The 16,340-nt window shown below is 44.1% G+C and overlaps 1 long non-coding RNA gene across 2 annotated transcripts; it reads right to left on the bottom strand.

Moving 5' to 3' along the window:
- Positions 1 to 2,569: 2,569 nt before the first annotated feature.
- Positions 2,570 to 16,340, bottom strand: LOC131380818 (uncharacterized). Of its 2 annotated transcripts, none has more exons than XR_009209059.1 (4): positions 16,224 to 16,340; positions 13,526 to 13,731; positions 9,043 to 9,270; positions 2,570 to 2,758 (listed from the first exon to the last, which is right to left on the bottom strand). It is a non-coding gene; the product is annotated as an uncharacterized LOC131380818 (long non-coding RNA). The 2 variants fall into 2 exon arrangements; XR_009209058.1 differs by lacking the exon at positions 2,570 to 2,758 and adding an exon at positions 5,277 to 5,486.

Raw genomic sequence — 16,340 nt, 5'->3', positions numbered from 1 at the left:
CATGGTGGCCCGTGGGATATGATGCCCTCATTGTCCTGGTCTAGGTCACTTGCCTGTCCCTGAAGCTGGGCGTGGGTTCAGCTCCACCCAAGACCACATGGATTGGGCATGGGGGAGGAGTGATTCCTCAAGGAAAATCGGGATGCTATTTCCAGTAAAAGGAGAAAAGCGGCTGGGCAGGCAAAAACAACAGATGTCCACCCCAACAGCTTTTCAGCTAACTACTCACAGACGTCCAGGAGCAAGTTATATCCAGAGAACAGAAAAGGAGGCTGATTTTACGGATTTAACTATTTATATTTTCTCAGTGAGAGGCTGGCCATAGGCTTGGGTTTCCCTTTAGACGGAGGCTAGTCACTTTCACCCTTTATTTGCAAGCTCGTAACATCTGCTGGGCTCACCTGAGAGAACTCCCAGCTTCTCTGGCTGGAGACTGATGGGAAAGGAAACCCTCTTTTGTCACCGCGTAGGGATCAGGTCTGCTGCCTTCACGGCTCTTTCTGCTCCAGCGTCTGAGTGTCAAATGCCTGCTTATGGAGTCAGAGACCAGGCTCTACAAAGCGTCCTCCCAGAGGGCCATCATGTTTTCTAGTGTTCTTTTTCTGAGCCACAGCTGCATTCGCCTGTCCCCACAACCTGGATGTTGGCTCCTAGGCTGTTGTCTGGAACACATGACTCATGTAGTGGTTATGGAGTCAGTCTCTCCTCCTCTAACTCTTGCAGATTTAGCCATTTCAGGCCCCAGAAATGCTGGAGAAAGCCACACACAGCATCTCTCTCCATTCAGGGGCTGAGGCAGCTACAGATGGGGGACTTTGTTTTGTCTCTTTCTTCCTTCTTCTCTTCCCTTGCTCTTTCGCCCTCCCTCATTTCCTCCTCTTCTCACTCTTCCCTTCCTCCTCTCCTTCACCTCCTCCCTGTGATGGATCCTGGAGGGAATCACTGGTGTCCTCTGGGCCTCTTGGTTTCTAAGTTATGTCTTTCAATTTTCTCTGGGTGGGAGTGTAGGGTCTGAGGAGGTGGAGACAAGAGAGCTGGGCGAAGCAGGTTGGAGGCTGCCCTCCTGGTATTTGGACTCCACGTCCCTCCACAGCCTCCCTTGGGAAGACCTGGAAGGTCTAAGGGGACAGATTTTGGTTGCACCTTGAAGGACTCCTTGGCTGGTTCAAGCCTGGAAATGCTCCACGTGGGCTCATCCTTCTCTCCAGGTGTTCAGTCTCTCATCCCACTGCCCAGCTTCTCTCATCTTCCATTTGTCTTCCCCTCAGAGGCTGGGCCAAATCCCATGAGGACAATTCATAGGCAGGGAGCCGTAGCCACCTCCTTCCCACTTATTAGGGCAGAATCGCTCTGACGAAGCTGCAACAGCCCAGCTAGTGCCTCATTATTTTGGGCTTCATTGAAATGCACGGCAGAGCCATCCTCAGTACTTTATGTACTAAACTTAACTACAGTAATGTATTCAAATCATTCTGAATTTATCTAGCCTGAGCATCTTTTTTTTTTTTTTTCCTCTTCCTCCTCCTCCTCCTCCACATATATATTTTTTTGAAGACAGCAAATGTGCTTTTTGAAACAACAGCTTAGGGCCACCTATTCTGCGTGGAAGGGACAGGTGGCCCCTTTCTGTCTCCATTGTCTCCTTTCTCAGCCAGGGTCATCCAGTGCTTACCTGTTGGCTGTGGCATTTTGGCCACAGTCCCCCTTCTGGCTCCCATGTTCCACCTTTGTCATTCCTTCCCCAAGTCCCTGCCATTGCTGGGAGGTGAACTCTGGAGTGGGGGTGACCTGTGGGGCCCAGATATCAAATTCCTATCTGGGGAGCCAAAAAGGTGGCAACACCTGGGGTAATCAGAAAGGCATTGATGAGAATGAAGGAGTGCAGAGGGCAGAAGAGCCCAGGAGAACGATGTTGCCTGGGAGGTAGGAAATGGGTTATCTTTCTAGTTTGGTCATTTTCCTTCTGTGTGGCTTTGGGACACTCTATCCTCTTCTCTGGGGATCAGTTTCCTTCATATTGAAACTTATGGTGGTGAGGATGGTTGTTTTGAGCCAAGTCAGGGGCTCTTAGCTTGGAGTGTGTGCATAAGCTTTGGGGTGGCCCATGAAATTGACATTGTAAGCAACATTGCATTATTTTATTATCTTTTTGTGGTGGGGAGAAAGTCCATCACTTTCGTTGAATTTCCAAAAGGCTCTTGGCCATCAGAGGCTAAGCTCTCATGTATTTACAGGAGCCAGGGCCCCATTCACCTTCAGATGCTTTTGTTCAATGTTCTGGTTTTAGAGATGGGGCCACTAAGGCTCAGAGAGGTGACTTGCAGGTGGTGTGTGCCATTCTGATGGTGATCCCTGAAGGCAGATCCAGGCAGGGATCCAGGCCCAGAGAGGTTGGGAAGAACCAGCTGGACTCTGTCTTAGAAACTGACCTTCCAGAGAGGCACTGGGAAACCCAGGGGAGAGGAGAGACGTGGAAATAAGTAAATCAAGAACCACACATACACCAAAGCTTTTGATGAAAGTAAAAACAACTGCGTGATATTGGTTAGTGACAATTGTTTGATGTGGGTTTCAGCCTGCACCTCTCTCTTCTAGCACCAACATGTGGCTCTGGTCCACCAGAGGGAGAGGCTATAGCTGAGGACATGTGGCAACTCCTGGGCTCTCCTCCCTCTTGCTGGAGACCGGACTCACTGTCCAGAAGGCGTCTCGTTTCTGTGGCACTGCTCTTCCTCTCTTCAGTGTCTAACTCTTGTGGCTAAGGTCAGAAAGTAGCCTTCCTTGAGCTGATGGGAGAAAAGACCCCCTGCTCCTCTCCTCCCAGGTGGAATTATTTTGTCTTCCCTTAGTTTGCTCCTGTGAGATTTGCTCCTGCTCTGTTTAGCTAGAGATAGACCACCATCGGGCCACACTCTGTTCTGGGTGGATCTGTCATCCTGTCTCTTCTCTTGGGGCTGGGGGAAAGGGTGCATGCATGAGCTTTGAGGTGGTCCATAAACCTCTTGAAAGTGTAAGCAACATTGCGTTATTATTATTATTATTTTGTGTGTGCATTGGGCAGGGGAGAAAGCCTATTGCTTTCCTTAATTTTCCAAACTTGGCTATCAGAGGCTAAGATCTCTTATGTTTACAGGATCCAGGGCCCCATTCAATTTCAGATGCCCCATTCACTTTCAGATGGAAAGAACTGAGCCTCCATTCATCTTTCCTGGACTCCCCCAGATTCCAATTTGTAAGTGGCCCTGCTGTAAATACCCCATGGGAAGTCTGAAGCTACAGGTCAAATTTGGTCCCAAGCAGAAAATTCTGAACCTCAAATAAGCAGTTCAGCATCCCTGTATGCCTAGAACACGTTTCTCCATAGTCTTTGCCCACTAGAAAGGCCTTTCTTGGGCACCTGTGCTTAGTATTTTTCCCTAATACTCAGCTAAATCAGCACTTTCACTCTCCAGTCATGGAGGGAATATTATTCTAGAGTTGTTTTTAAAAATTTAGTTAAAAGATAGAATTCTACTGTCTTTCAGAAAGGTAAAGACAAGCTTCCTTTGGTTATGGAAGTGCTACAGGATCCCAACACTTACCCAAAGTTAACCTTTGTGTTGGGGGTTTCCTCACTGTAGTCCCTTCTGCGGTCACCAGAGAGATGTTACAGAAAAGTGGTCCAAGAGAGGGTTCTTGGATCTTGCGCAAGAAAGAATTCAGGGCCAGTCCGTCGAGTAAAGTGAAAGCAAGTTTATTAAGAAAGTAAAGGAATAAAAGAATGGCTACTCCATAGACAGAGCATCCCCAAGCACTACTGGTTGCCCATTTTTATGGTTATTTCTTGATGATATGCTAAACAAGGTGGGGATTATTCATATATTCCCTTTTTAGACCATAGAGGGTAACTTCCTGACTGTCGTGGCCATCTTGGTTTTGGTGGGTTTTAGCAGGCTTCTTTACTGCAACCTGTTTTTATCAGCAAGGTCTTTATGACCCGTGTCTTGTGTCGACCTCCTATCTCATCCTGTGGCTTAGAATGCCTTAACAGCCTGGGAATGCAGCCCAGTGGGTCTCAGCCTCATTTTACTCAGCCTCCATTCAAGATGGAGTCGCTCTGGTTCACACGCCTCTGACAGAAGTGTCATCTCATGCAATTGAGGAAGAAGTTCTATGTGCTCACCATTAAATACAATTTCATAATGAAAATTTTGTCTTATGAAGGTGAAACTTTGAGAACATATTAGAATTCTCATTTTTCTATGCATGGCAATCAAATGACCTTCCTATACTGCCACATAAAGTATAGATTTAAAGTTAAATGATCCAGTCAGTCATTTAACATTTTCTTAAAGAGTAATTTCTTCTGTAACTATAGATGTTTACATATGGTTTTCTTTTTGGTATTTACATTTTAAGAATTGAAGAAAAACTGACGTTCCTTTTTGGGACTGTTTTTTAATAGCCTTTGTTTATTTTTAATATGTGGCGTTCCAGGCCCTTGCTCTAATGATTTTTTTCACACTGCATTGATAATTAAATTCATTCATTTTCCCAGCTGCACAATTCCTTTAAATAAAAAGTTATGGGTAATAACACCTCTTATATTCAAAGTACAGAGGAGAAAAGGGCAAATCAGGATCTTTCTGTCGAGGGGAGTTACACAGTTGAGCAGGTCATGGGTTAGGGCAAAAATCTGTGTACACGTTCTCAGGTATTCAGGTCTTCTTAATTCATAGATTAGGACTCATGGGTTTTGATTTTCTGATACTGAAAAATATGCATTTTCCCCCCTTTATGTTCTAAAGATGTAATTTATCTCCTTATATCCTGCTCAGTTTTTTAGTTCATAATTTGTAGTAATAAGTGTCATCAAAAGCACTGAAAGTGTTGGTTTCTCTTAAATGATTGGAGGCTGTTTGCATGCTGTTACCAATTCGCATATCTATAAGGAGGGCAGTAAAAGTGAGCTGAGATATTTAGTGACATAAAAAGAACCATGTAGATTTGTGAAAATGTAAAACTGTGATCACGGAAGAGGTTCATGAAGTAATGAAAGAAATGCTTCGTCCCTGGGCTAGTGATTCACTTGTAGCTTCTGTAATTTCATGGATGCTATAAGGATTTGGTTTTTACACATTTTAATTTAGTCCAGAGATGTTCCTATTTTAATTATCCATACACAAGGGCACAGTATCTTTCTACGGTTATTGCTATACGTTACATTTATATATAGCAATAGCAATTTGAAAAAAAAAAAACCAACAAAATGCTTTCACCTAGATGACCAAAGGGTTATACTCATTTGTTTTAATGACACTATATGGACCTCTGCATTCTTAAACAGGATTTTCGAATACACGAGATGCAAACACTAACGGATGTGCACGCAAACAGATACCTACCAGAGAATAAAAAAATATGTGTCAATGTCTCCCCTTTCACGAAGGATTTGCCGGTGCTTTGGTGGCAGCCCCTGAATGGGGTGCCTGGAGCCTCTTGCTTTTCTGTTGAAATCAGAAGGCATTGAATTGGGGAATTTGAGAGCAAAGGGATTCCCACTGAGCCTCAGTGATCACATTTCAATATCTGGAAATCCATCTGGAGGAATGTGACATTTTAACTATCGTATTGGACTCAGTCTACATGCATTAGCGAGGAACTATGAGATAAAAAATATAATATAAAAATAAATGCACATACCTAAATATATCTATATCTATGTCTATTTAGTATCTATTTATAAATATATAATATGTATGAAATATATAAAAAGAACGATCTGATGAAAGCACATGTTGACAAAACTAAAATTTAAATTACCCAGGTCACACACGCTCTGCTGCTGTGAAAGGGTGATTCCCTAATGACCAGGGGGTAATTCTTCCACCTTCCACAGAGAACCAGAGAGCGGAAATCAGTCACTTTTAAGCGAATCTCCCACAAGCCCTTCTGCCCTGGGAGGCTGTGGAACATCCCACTGGCTGTGTCAGAGCTGGTTCAGCTTCTCGGGCAGCCCTGCACGGATGCTTGGGGGATCTGCCCAGAGGCAGGGCCCTCGATGTCACAAGCTCAGAGGGTCACTTCTACTAGGAAAGCCTTTGCTCTCTGGCCAGATGACCTGGTCCCACAGCCCAAGGGAAAACATCATGCAAAAGGTCCCCTCGCCCACCCTGCTCGGGACACTGTGACCTTGGCCTGAGCTTGCTAGTCCTATCTGTTGAATGGTGTGATGCTTGGCTTGGGAGGAAGGAGAGGAATTAAATGGTTTGTGTGAGTGTCCAGGGTCCTTGGAGGGAGGGCTTTCACTAGGGTCGGTCACACAACGAATATCTGGGGGGCCCAATCTACCCACAGATGTATTTTGCTTGATTCACAGATTATTTGAAAGAAATATGAATTTGTTGCCAATATTTAGTAATTGGAGATTTCACATAATTATCTGGAATTCTGGCTTCATTCAAATGTTTGGAAGTGCTGGGAACACTGGGTCCTTACCACTGTGCAGAACAATTGATTTCTTTGGATGGTGCCAACCCTCCCGAGGCCTCTGCAGACCGCTACTCCTTGTTATCTGCCTGGCCCTGGTGGACATCTGACTTGCCACTCCAGGTGTTTCTGCAACATTGGTGTCACTGGGGGCCTGTGATCCTTGTTTTCTGGGATAGTTCAGCCACTGCCTTATGCAGCCTTGCCTCCCCTCACTGTGTGACCCACTGAGGTTTGTTACAAGTGACAGCTGTGCTGCAGAGTGTCAGCTATGTTGCTCGAAGGTGGAATCTTGCACGTGACCCGCTGGGGCATGTATGCTGAAGAACCCTCTCCTGAGAACACGATCCTCCTAGACGTCTGGAAGGACCACCAGGTGCAGAAAAACCGGTCCTTAGAGGTTGATGTGTAAGGGGTTTACTGCGCAGCTTCCTCGCGCTCTGCAACAGCTGGGGTCGAGCACTGAATCCACACACCTGCCTCAGCTAGGAGCGCATTCCTGCGGCATTTAAAGATGCTGTCATCTCTGAAATTGGGACTTGCTGAGGTCTGGGCTCTCACCCTGCTGCGGTTCCCAGTGATTTATTTTTTCCTTTCTTTCTCCCCCAGTAGTGGTAAGATACGTGTATCTATTGGTGTGTGTCTGTGTGTTGTGTTCTTGCTAGGCACAGCAGGATGGAGCCCCAGGCCAAGAAAGCTAAGGTGGGGGTCTCCTTTCACCCTCTTCTTGTCTGGCACGAGGGAAGTTGCTGCAGGAGTGAGGGTGGTTCCATGCAAGCCTGTCCCCACTGCTGGGACAAAGCTCAACGGCCCTGTTTACTGACACTCTCCCCCTTCTCCTGTTGGACTAGGAGTTTCTTGAGGACAGGGCCTGTGTTATTTTCATCTTTGTGTCTAAATGCCTGGATGGATAGATTCATGGTGAATTGATTCCATCTTCTCTATGCATCTGGGATGGGAAGTTGCTAAATTAGCATGGTTGCTGCAATACAGCAGGTATGGGAGGTAGTTTTAGAAGCCTGGGCTGGAGGAGGTGAACCAAGAGGGCCCATGGGCCTGCATCGGAACTTTGACTCTGCCACATCTCAGCCATTTTCTTATCTAAATGAAGGAGGGGCTGGGTGAGTTTTTTAAGGATACTCTGCCTGTTGAAACTCTTTCTTTCCTTTTCTTGTTTTACTTTTCATTTCTTCTCTGTCTCTCTCTTTGAGACAGAGCCTCGCTCTGTCGCCAGTCTGGAGTGCAGTGGCGCAATCGTGGCTCACTGTAACCTCCGCCTCCTGGGTTCAAACGAGTCTTCTGCAGCCTCAACCTCCTGGGCTCAAGCGATTCAACCTCCCAAGTAGCTGGGACTACAGGCACGCACCACGATGCCCAGCTGATTTTTTGTATTTTTAGTAGAGACGGGGTTTCAGAATGTTGGCCAGGATGGTCTTGGTCTCTTGACCTCGTGATCTGCCCGCCTTGGCCTCCCAAAGTGCTGGAATTTCAGGCATGAGCCACCGTGCCCTCCTTCCTTCTCCACCTTCCTTCCCTCCTTCCCTCCCTCTCTCCCTTCCCTCCCTCCCTCTTTCTTTCTTTTCTTCCTTCCTTCTTTCCTCTCTTTCTCTTTCTCTTCTTCTTTCTTCTTTCTCCCTTCCCTTCCCTTCCCTTCCTTTCCTTTTCTTTCCTCCCTCTCTCTCTCTTTCTCTCCTCTCTCCCACTCCCTCTCCTTTTTTCTTTCTTTCAACAGGGTCTCCCTCTGTCATCCAGGTTGGAGTACAGTGGCACGTGATCAATCTCACTGCAGCCTCAACCTCCTGGGCTCAAGCAATCCTCCTGCCTCAGCCTCTCAAGTAGCTGGGACTACAGGTGTGCGTCACCTTGCTGTGCTATTTTCATTTTTTGGAGAGACAGATTCTCACTATATTGCCCAGGCTGGTCTCAAACTCTTGGCCTCAAGCCATCCTCCCACCTCGGCCTCCCAAAGCACTGGGATTACAGGCATGAGGCACCATGCCTGGCCTGAACCTCTTCCTTTCTTTTCTCTCTCCTCTACCTGTGTTGTCTGTCCAACACAACTGCCAGATCTGACCCTGGAACACAGTGTTAATTATCGATTGTTTGATTGGAACACCACTTTTTGTTTTTTGTGATGGAGTCTAACTCTGTCACCCAGGCTGGAGTGCAGTGGCATGATCTTGGCTCACTGCAACCTCCACCTCCTGGGTTCAAATGATTCTCCTGCCTCAGCCACATGAGTAGTTGGGACTACAGGCACCTGCCACCATGCTGGGCTAATTTTTGTATTTTTAGTAGAGACGGGGTTTTGCTATGTCGGCCAGGCTGGTCTTGAACTCCTGACCTCAAGTAATCTGCCCCCTCAGCCTCCCAAAGTGCTGGGATTACAGGAGTGAGCCACCACGCCTGGCCTGGAACACCATTTTCTTAAGGGTCTCTGAGACCTAACCCTGACCTGAGCTGGAGGTACTGTCACATACCTGTCAGTGGGCAGCAGTACCTGTCAGAAGGCCACAATGCCTACGTTATCAATAAAAGTTGCCACCCTGAGACTGTGTGCACACCCCTCTTTACCTGCCTTCTCCATGAAGCAGCCATACTTAGACTCCGCTGCAGGTGCTGTTGGTGCTAGGACCTTGCTCCTTTGAGAAGGGGGCTGAAGTTCCCGGAAGCTGAACTTCTGATCAACAGCTGGCAGGTTGTTGCTGAGATGGTGGTCACTGGAAAGGTGCATATGACCCAAGCTGGGTTTAGTTTTACTGGAAATCTGTATTCAAAAGCTCTGGTTTCTGTTCATTGTGTCTAAAGAGAAATAAAGATTAGTTTAGCATTTGAGACCCCAGTGAGGACAGAGCTTGTCTCATAAAAAGCTCAAAAGGATCCCCATTCTGACCACACAAGAAGAAGATTTTGAGTGAGTTTTGAGGGTATACACAGGATAAGGGAACAAAAAGCCCCTCTGGCCTAGGAGGTTAGGGTGGGAGAAGGGTAGATTCCTTAAATATGCCTACAATGCAGCGTTTCTGAGAACAAGGAACTGGAAAAAGGAAATTGCCAGAATGCCTAGGATGAATGAAATGATTCTTAGCTGAAGCTCTGAGGAAGGGCATTTTATTTTTTTTCTCATTGTTGAGACTAACAGCTTGTTCCTATAAAGGTGTCAGAATAGAAGGTGACAGGTGCATCTCCAAGGGCTACAAACTCAGGTGACTGCCCAGGCCAGGCAGGACATATGGGTGCGTGAGCACAGCAAGGCTGGGTGCTCTTTCGCCCACTCTTGTCTGTGCCTGGCTGAACCCTACCAGAAGAGCAGGAAAGGTAGTAACCAAGGGAGGAAGAACCAGGCACAGTTAGTGCGTGCTTGGAGGCTCACATATATACACATCTCTGCCCTACACATTCTCTGCTACCTCCTCCCCTAAAGCTTTTGCTGCTTAACTAAGCCCAAGTCCCCCCATTCTGTAAGAGCTAAGAATTAACCTTGAGTTGATGTCCCTCTGGGCATCTGTGTTTTCTTGCCGTGTGTTGCCAGAAATTGATGTATATTTGACTCTCCGTATGTCCTACCCCAGTGTACATTGACCAGCTTGTAACATCTTTGACGGGGAGGCTGTTTCCCTGCTCCTCCCTGCCATTGTAGCCAGGACTGGGCAATACAGGGAGTATCCACGTATCTTTCTTTGTGGGTGGGCTGGTGAGGTCAACGAATCTCAGAGGTCTTGCAGGCCTAGGGTTCTCATTGCAAAGGCCATCCAAGACAAATAGGTAACTTGTTTTAAGCGTATTGCCTGGAATTCGAAGCAAACGCTGGATCCAAATAGTCTAAAAGGTGGCTGGAGCTTCAGGCTTTCCAAACCCATCTGTAGAGTTATATGATTTACTGAAATACAAGAAAGTTCTGCTTTTACTGCTCAGAGCTCCCAATGCCCAGTTATTTGTTTTACACATTTTCCCCATTAGAAATTGAAACATAGCAATTAGAAGCCGACTCAGATTGTTCTGTATTTAGGGGGTTTCATATATCTACTTCATAATTTTGTATCTGTAGCAGCTTGGTCATAGCAGCCTTAAAGAGCCTTGTTTGGATTGTTGGAATAATGTTTTCCAGTTCAAAGTAACTGCTAGAATGGTAAAAAAAAAAAAGTAAATGTGTGGCAAAACTCAAGTCTATTAGCCTTGCTGTTCACACCTGCAGTTCCCCTCCATCCAGGTGTGGGGTTAACGCAAGCACCTTGGGTGTATTTGCAGGGATTCTTTAGGAAAAAAGAAAAAAAAAAGAGAGAAAAACCCAAGATGCCTAATCAGAAATTACCTTACTGGTAGTAAAGCCCAAATTCATGAGAATGTATAAAAATAGATTTCTTTTAAATGCCAGGGAAGAGATTTGGAAGCGTTTTGGCAGGTTGGGATGCATGGACCGACCTGAGCCAGGTTCTTCTTACGTTAATAAATATTCATTTTGTTTTTTTGGGGGGGAGTCCAAGTACTAAGCAGAGGGTCCTTGTTGTAGAAGTGAGATCTAGTTCTACAGTGAGAAATTCGAATTCTTAAATACCAGGTATTCTTTTCTAAAACTGTAACTCTTTCCTCGCAATTCAAACGGTGCAGGGGGACAGCTGCTCCTGGAGATGGATTCAGCCACGGCCTTTTCTTCTCTCGTGCAGCTAAGCCAAGCCAGGTATGAAAACAGTGCTCCCTTCCCCTTCTCAGACATCTTGTTTTCCTTTCTTGGACACACAGAGAAAGCTTCATTCAATATTGATAGTGTTTTGATACATTAAAATCAAGAGCAAGTCAGAAATCTTATATACAATGTAAACAGATGTCATTTTTTCCTTGTTTCGCCATTTTTGACCAAAAGCGTCAATATTTTACAGGGATTTCTTTTCCCCTCAAAACCTGCAAGAAGTCCAATTCTCACAGAATGCATGTCCAGTTGGAGCTGAAACGGTTCCCCCCAACATGTCTGTGGAGATCGCGTTATTAATATTATTTGAAAAATCTACTTACCACTTGTGTTCAATTTAGCAAATTTGGAGCTTGAAAAAAAACCTCAAAATAATTTTCCTTCATCTGGCAGAGAGTAACATTGTTCATGATAAGTAAAAATAAATGTTTTGCCATTCTAAAAATAATTTAAATAAACTAGAAGATATATTTCAAACAATATAGTTCATTTAAATTTATTTGAAAGACAAAAAAGGTAAAGAGAGAGAGAGAGAAAGAGAGAGGGAGAGATGGAGAGAGAGACCTCAGTTGCAGCTGTTCCAAAGAGTTCGGGTACAAATGTTCTTTCATTCCTTTGCATGATTTTGATAAAATTAGGTCAAAGAAATGTTCATTTGAAAACAGTGCTTTGTCATATTATCTACAACACATGTCTAGCAAATTTATGAATCCAGCATTCATCTGCGTGAAGTTTCAAATCCTAATGAATGGTTTAGACAGCATTGTCATCAATTTTCCGCAGGTGCAGCTGAGGCAATCAGTCAATTCAATCAAAAGCCTCCGTCAACTTGCGTGGCGCTGTCATTTTTTACATTCGGATTGCTGAAATTAACAAAAACGATCCCTCCCTGAATGCCGTTACACCCCTCCCGCCTTTGGGTGGCGCTTTTGAGCAACGCTTTGCCGCTCGCCGTGCTGCAGGATCTCGCAGCATTTTTTTTTTAACTTTATACTAACATAATATTTCTTTTGTGATATTATGGAGATAAAATTGCACTGTGTGTTTTAACACACATTACAACAACCTCTTAAGGCAAAAAAGTAAATTCATGCAAATGAGTTATAGAAAGTGAGAAACATTTCTTGTTCGGTGCGGTGCGCGGTGGGACCCGGAGCTGGGAAACACTCCAGTTGCCAGGTTCTGAACTTCCTCGTCCCTTCTCCTGTCAGGCTGTGCAATAGATTGCAATGCGGGCTCTCAACTTTGGAACTGTTGCTTTAAGATTTAAGAACCAGGCCACCTGGTTGTTTTTATCTTGTGTTTGCTCTGGGTTTACCTTCCACTGCCTTCCAACAGTCTCTGGAAATCTCCAGAGTGGGCTTTACTGGTATCTGGAGAGGCACGTTTTATTGCAACCTGGGTGATGAGAATTCCCTTCCTATCATTGCAAACTATTGAGCTCCTTCTCCTCAAACGGTTAACGGCAGCTTCAAACCCTGCCACTTACCTTAAAAGAGTTAAAGGTCCCAAGAAAGAAAAGCTTTGGCTTTTTAACTCATTGAAAAATAACCTTGTTTCCAAAACTATAGTCTAAGAAGGATTTCAGCAGTGCCAGTGAGGTAAAGAGAAAACTGCAAGAGACACTCTGCATATGGCAAAGATGAATACTCTGTCTTCTGTCTCCTAAGAACACTACCAGTTTCCTTCTAAATCTTTAAAATATATGGACAGACAGAAAGCACTTAGTATCAGTTTCTCCATGATGAATAGAGTTAACCTTTGTAGTTCGCCAAAAGTCAGTAAGTTTTTCTTTCCCATTTGTTTCAGTCCAACGACGAGTAAGAAATGCAGGTAGGACCAGATAAACTCACATTGTCTTGGCCTTTTTGCTTAATGACAGCGGCCAACTGCTTACAGCAGCTGGCAAAAGAGACGTGATAATATTAACTTATTTAAATAATCAGGTTACGTGTAGAGACAGACGCACTCAAATTTATTAAAGTGGCTTGAAAAATATTTAGATGCCTTTCCTTTGCAGACATCATGAATGGTCAATTGCCCCAACATGTCTGCGGCCGTGTTAAAAAATACACTTGGTTTCTAGAAGAATGCAAATTCCAAGGAATATAATAAAAATGTTCTTTTAAATAACTAGTTATGTCACTTTGCAAATAGCTTTGATGTAGCATTCCTGCCTGCATAAAGTTGAAGCTACATCTGTGTCAGCCATACCTGCGTTTATGATACCTTCCCTGAGAGAGCAATTAGGGGCTGGTGAGGGCTGGAGTTCTAGCTAATATTTGAAACTACATGTGCGTCTGCGAGCTAAAGGGGAAAAAAGGGCTGTGATCATCTGTGAATAGAGAAAAGAATTCTAACAGCTCCTACCTTTTAGACACTTGATAAAAAATGTGGTTGGGGGGGTGCCTGGAGAGTCTCAAGGGAGTGGCTTTTCCGCTGAGAAATGAAGACTGCCACATAGCCGCCAGCCAGGCTTGCTGTAGGAAGCTTACAATTTGGCTCTCTTCGGTGGGGTTTGAAGTTAAATGGTCCTGTCTGCTTCTTCTCTTGTTTGTGTCACTTGTTAAAGATCCCTTGAAATGCACCATTACAGTTTCTTTTTAGTTGATCACAACAGAACTAAACTAGTCATCTTGCATTTCAGCTGTCCCTAATTTCTTATAAGGGCCCATGGAATAGATCTTTTCTTTTTTTTAATTGCCCAAATATAAAAACATTTGACTTGCTATTACTCTTAATGTAACTGTAGATCTTGTAATAAAAGGTGAAGTGAAATTGAGTGTCCATAAATCAAGCAAATGAATGCACAGAAAAGAACTAACGATACATATAGTCAAAAATACGTGTAGCCTTAAAGGAGAAGCTTGGCATTGTGTGTGTGTTTTAATATTATGCTTTTCATTAGGCTGGACTCTGTTTTACAGGAAAGACAAACATTTCCATATTTGAATTTTTCTTTCTCTGTTCCAATCCAAAAGAGAATTTCTTTTGTTGTTGTTGTTGTTAGTTTCTTTCTAAAAGGGTAAGAAATTAACATTGCTTTTCCCCCCATGAATGTATGTGGTGAAAAGCTTGCAGGGTGTTTTGATGAAGCATGCAAAATGTTTTATTAATCAGAGTAATAGAGTAGAAATCAAGGCAGTACGTCTTTAAAAGTGCCTGGGTGTACAGGTACGGGGGGAGATCGGTAAAACCGTTGACCAAGCACAATGTACGTAGACAAATGTCTTCTCATTGTGTGATGCGTGAAGGCCATGATAGATGGCTTCTAACAACAAAGCGTGGCCACAGAGACAAAATTAGTGTTGTTTTAATTACCAGTGTCTGTAATGTTATCTATCCATAACTGCCTGAAATAGACCGTCACAGAGGGTCAGAAGGCGACCCGAGCTCATACTTCCACACATAGCTTCCTTATCGGTTCTGGAGTCGTAACAGCAGTGTGTTTTTTAAAAAAAAAAAAAAGAAAGAAAAGAAAAAACGAAAAAGAAGAAAAGAAAAAGTTTCATGCTTCACTTGAAACATTTATTTATAACAAAAAAATTGTTTCTTGTTTAAGGGAAGTGCCTTTATCTTTTTCTTTCAAAGCAGATCTTATTAAATGCTATTTGGAGGTCAGAGTAATGGGCAGAAAATGGGACTGGCCTTGACATTCTTCAACGAAAGTTTACACTCTCGGAGCGGTGTTTTTTGTCAGTCACAAATAGCATTATGACACTAATAGGAAAGAAGGTTCTTTATTTTTGAAACCTCCTTGAGCTGAGATGGGCTCCTCTTCAGACATTAGTAAGTGTGTATATTGTGAAGATGAAGTATCCCTTACTTTCTGAGCTTGCGGGAGATGAAAGATAGGCCAGTTTTTGAAAATGGCCTGCGTGGCACATGCTATAAATGAGCAGGGAAAGCAATCGAGCTAATAGATTACAGTAATTATCCAATCTTTGGCTAGTTTGTATTGGCAAACTATAAATACAGTACACATTAGAACAAGGTGCTTACAGAATGTACATGAAAGGTCATTGTAATTTGCAAGTCGCTAGTCATTAGAATATGCTAAAAACCATTGCTTCAGGGCTCAGATTTTAATGATGAATACATTGATTATTAAGTAGCAGAGGAAAAATGTACAAGAGCGGCTGTGGTGTAATGATAGGTCGCTTTATTTTGGGAAGGAAATCAACTCAGCTTCAGAATGCAGGCATTGAGGAATATAATTGCAGTGAGGAAAATTCCTCAGAGGAGCTTGGCACATATTAAAAGCAAAAACTTGAGACATGTTTGTGATAAGATTACTAATAAATCTCTGGTAAGTCTTAGACTCCTGACAATAATACAGCAACAGAGCACTTCATCTTCTCCAAGCTTTAGAATTTAAGATCAGTCACAAACAATCTAAATTACGACTGATACTAGGCAGATGCAGTACTGGACGATGTTGCTTGTCATAAATCTCTCGTTCCTTATATGCAAATTAAACTCCATTTTAAAAGATAATTTTTCACATGGTGATCGCCTTTATTTGCGAAACGCTAGTGGTTTTTAATGCGGAAAGAGAAAAAGCCAGGCTCTACATCCGGGAATGATTTTGTGCAAGAGGGGAGGCAGGAGCCTGTCATCTGGATGCTTCGGGTGGGGCAACTTGACCGGCTTTGGAGAGAAGTTAGGGACCAAGTTGGGCTTAAATACAGCCACACAGTGGCTGCCTTGGCTGCTGGCTGCAAGGGGGAAGTCCCTGGGTTGCATCTATGTTGCAAGGCTTTCTGACTTTTATATTGCAGCGTGGTGCGCCTGTTTCTGCTTGTTCTGCGATGGAAGGATTTTGTCTGACAGCCACCCGCCTCCTGCCCGCTTCCTGCCCCGTTCTGTCTCCGCTGGGGAGTTCACCCTCTGCCCCTTGAACCTCAGTTCTCCTAGCTGGCTATGGGGCCGAAACCTGGAGTAACTCCTCACATGACTGTCCTGCGTTCAAAATGGAAATGGCCTGTAGTCCAGAGTCCTGTGCCAACCATTATCACTTTTTTTTTTTTTTTTTTTTTTGCGTTTTAAGAGCAAAACAGCAGCTTACCTCTGGGTCCTGATAGAGAAGGAATGGCTTGCTTTTCCTCATTACAGTCTGTACTCATGAAATGTTTGTCTCTGAACCCCTGATTTTTTACTGCAGGGCTGTTGATGGGAAACTTGG

The sequence above is a fragment of the Hylobates moloch genome, unplaced genomic scaffold (assembly GCF_009828535.3).
Source record: "Hylobates moloch isolate HMO894 unplaced genomic scaffold, HMol_V3 SCAFFOLD_12, whole genome shotgun sequence".
Lineage (NCBI taxonomy): Eukaryota > Metazoa > Chordata > Mammalia > Primates > Hylobatidae > Hylobates > Hylobates moloch.
Note: the sequence above shows the minus strand (reverse complement) of the source record. Positions and strands in the feature narration are given on the sequence as shown.